Source organism: Arachis ipaensis, chromosome B3, assembly GCF_059453495.1.
Source record: "Arachis ipaensis isolate K30076 ecotype BB chromosome B3, ASM5945349v1, whole genome shotgun sequence".
Taxonomy (NCBI): Eukaryota; Viridiplantae; Streptophyta; class Magnoliopsida; order Fabales; family Fabaceae; genus Arachis; species Arachis ipaensis.
In genome coordinates this window covers 49,059,757-49,063,494 of record NC_142438.1, presented here as the reverse complement: position 1 = coordinate 49,063,494, position 3,738 = coordinate 49,059,757, and the positions used below count along the sequence as shown (strand labels likewise).

The 3,738-nt window shown below is 35.0% G+C and overlaps 1 non-coding gene across 1 annotated transcript; it reads left to right on the top strand.

The window, feature by feature from the left end:
• The first annotated feature begins 1,398 nt into the window (after positions 1-1,398).
• On the top strand, positions 1,399-1,506 carry LOC148570565 (small nucleolar RNA R71). The gene has a single exon (XR_015880452.1). It is a non-coding gene; the product is annotated as a small nucleolar RNA R71 (small nucleolar RNA).
• Positions 1,507-3,738: the final 2,232 nt, after the last annotated feature.

Genomic DNA, 3,738 nt, shown 5'->3' with positions numbered 1-3,738 from the left:
TTTTAGGAGTGACTCTCAATCCCAGGTTCTTTATTTTTATTATTTAGTTTATGAACTCTTCCATGTTACATATAATTTTCTTAATTAATGTTATTTGAGGTATTTCAATTTATGATTGCTGTTATTGTTGCTTTACATCTGAAGGCATTTTTATTCCAGTAGATTTACTTTCTTCCCTTTTGGTTTTGGTTAAGAAATCAGTAACTCAGGAGTTATCCAACTCAGCAGCATAATTGTTAATTGTTATCTTGCCAATTGAATTGAACTTCAATAATCCCAATCTTTTCTTAGGAAATAAATAGGATTCGAAGATCAAACTAATTAGTCCCTTGACTTTCCTTTACTTTAGTAAAGGTTGACTAAGTGGAATTAAGATTCAATTTTCATTATCATTGATAAGGATAACTTGGTCTGGACTTCCAATTTCTCTTACCTTGCCAAGAGTTTAGTTTACAGTTATTTATTTATTTTACTTGTCATTTAATTATATCTGTGCCCATTGCCCAAACTCAACATTCCCCAAAAACACACTTTTTCATAATCAATAATAAGAACACCTCCCTGCAATTCCTTGAGAAGACGACCTGAGGTTTAAATACTCGGTTATCAATTTTAAAGGGGTTTGTTACTTGTGACAACCAAAACTTTTGTAAGAAAGGTTGATTGCTTGGTTTAGTAACTATACTTACAACGAGAGTTTATTATAACTTCTAAACCATCAATCTTCAGTTCTTCACCCACTTGTGCCTCCAAATTTCTAATGGAGGACCTTGTTTCATTTATGAAACTTAGAGTGGCCTTAGATAGATCAGAGGCTATATTTGCTAAGCTAGATGGATTCTGCTCAGAATTCTCTGTCTGTTGCTGAGTGGATGAAGGAAAAGGCTTGCTATTGCTAAACCTGTTTCTTCCACCATTATTAAAGCCTTGTTGAAGCTTTTGTTGATCCTTCCATGAGAAATTTGGATGATTTCTCCATGAGGGATTATAGGTATTTCCATAGGGTTCTCCCATGTAATTCACCTCTGCTATTGCAGGGTTCTCAGGATCATAAGCTTCTTCTTCAGAAGATGCCTCTTGAGTACTGTTGGAAGCAGCTTGCAATCCATTCAGACTCTGAGAAATCATATTGACTTGCTGAGTCAATATTTTGTTCTGAGCCAATATGGCATTCAGAGTATCAATTTCAAGAACTCCTTTCCTCTGAGGCATCCCATTACTCACAGGATTCCTTTCAGAAGTGTACATGAACTGGTTATTTGCAACCATGTCAATGAGTTCCTGAGCTTCTGCAGGCGTTTTATTTAGGTGAATGGATCCACCTGCAGAATGGTCTAATGACATCTTAGATAATTCATACAGACCATCATATAATATATTCAGGATGGTCCATTCTGAAAGCATGTCAGAAGGACACTTTTTGGTCAGTTGCTTGTATCTCTCCCAAGCTTCATAGAGGGATTCACCTTCTTTCTGTTTGAAAGTTTGAACATCCACTCTAAGCTTGCTAAGATTTTGAGGAGGAAAGAACTTGGCTAAGAAAGCCGTGACCAGCTTATCCCAAGAGTTCAAGCTATCTTTAGGTTGAGATTCCAACCATATTCTAGCTCTGTCTCTTACAGCAAACGGGAAAAGTATAAGCCTGTAGACCTCGGAGTCAACCCCATTGGTCTTAACAGTATCACATATCTGTAAGAATTCAGTTAAGAACTGAAAAGGATCTTCTGATGGAAGTCCATGAAACTTGCAGTTCTGTTGCATCAGAGAAACTAATTGAGGCTTTAGCTCAAAATTGTTTGCTCCAATGGCAGGGATTGCGATGCTTCTTCCATGTAAATTGGAATTTGGTGCAGTAAAGTCACCAAGCATCTTCCTTGCATTGTTATTATTTTCGGCCATGTTTCCTTCTTTTTCGAAAATTTTTGTCAGATTTTCTCCAGAGAGTTGTGCTTTAGCTTCCCTTAGCTTCCTCTTCAGAGTCCTTTCAGGTTCAGGATCAGCTTCAACAAGAATGTTCTTATCCTTGTTCCTGCTCATATGAAAAAGAAGAAAACAGAAAAGAAAATATAGAATCCTCTATGTCACAGTATAGAGATTCCTTTATGTGAGTAGAAGAAGAAGAGAATAGAAGAAGAAAAATTCGAACACCAAGAGGAAAAGAGGGTTCGAATTTTGAGATGAAGAGAAGTGTTAGTAAATAAATAAATAATTAGAAGGAGATGAGAGGGAAGAATTCGAAAATTAAATAAATTAAAATAAAAATATTTTTATTTTTAATTTAAAATTAAGGTTAGAATTCAAAAATTAAGAAAAGGAACATGAAATTAAATTAAATTAAAATTTAAAACAATTAGTTAATCAAAAAGGAATTTTGAAAAAGAGGAAGGTGATTTTTGAAAATTAGAGAGAGAGAGAGTTAGTTAGGTAGTTTTGAAAAAAGATAAGAATCAAACAAGAGATAGGATTAGTTTGAAAAAGATTTGAAAATCAATTTTAAAAAGATAGGAAGTTAGAAAAGAAGTTAGAAAAGATTTTGAAATTGATTTTGAAAAAGATGTGATTGAAACTTATTTTGAAAAAGATTTGAAAAAGAAATTTAAAAAGATTTGATTTTGAAAATTAAAGTTGATTACTTGACTAACAAGAAACAAAAAGATATGATTTAAAAATTTAAAGATTGAACCTTTCTTACTAGGCAAGTAATAAACTTAAAAATTTTTGAATCAATCACATTAATTGTTAGCATTAATTTCGAAAATATGAAATAGAAATAAGAAAAAGATTTTGAAAATAAATTTTGAAAATTTCGAAATTATGAAAGAAAAAATGAAAAAGATTTGATTTTTGAAAAAGATAGAATTTTTAAATTGAAAATTTGATTTGACTCATAAGAAACAATCAAAGATGGGAGGAGCCACAAGGATTTAATCAACCCTCATGGCAACAACCGCCTCCAATGGACTATCAACAACCACCATCATATGCCTATGAACATCCTCAACACAACTTGGGACCACCATACTCACAAGCCCTTTTCCACCATTCACCTCCATATGACCCTAACCCTCATCCACCATACCAACCACCTTATAAACCAAATGAACCCTCCTATCTACCCCAAACCTCTATGGAGAAAGCACTTGCCAATCTAAACTCTACTATACAAGCTCTCTTCACCCAAATCAGACCACCAAATACCTTCAACAATCAACCCTTAAGCTCTAGTGCACTTCCTTGTCAACCACAGAATAATCTCTCCATCCCATCACCACCATCCATGGAAGAGCACCCACATCCATCAATCCAAGAGCAAGATGATCCCAATTATGCTATTGATATGGAACAGGAAAGAAGGAATCATCTTCGCGAATCCATACTTCATAAAGAGCTAGAGGAGGCCCTACGGGTAAGGGTAGGAGAGACCCTTGAAGATGAAAGAATAGTTGAAAGGAGTTGTCATAGAAAGAAAAACATCGAGGATGAGTACGATTTTATACTTAAACAACTGGACAAAGCAACAATTATTAAAAAGGAAGAAGTGGTTGCGGACTTAAGAGATGCTGTACCTCCATTGGAAAGTCCAGTCACAGAGCCTCCTTCCACGGTGTTTGATGTTGATGTTGAGAAGAGCGTACAACCTCCAAGGCAGATCATGGCTGAAGATTTTGTAGAGGTTGATCAAGAGGTAGAAGATGTCAAAGAAGAGCACAAGGGAGTGGAGCTTGAAACCACCTTGCC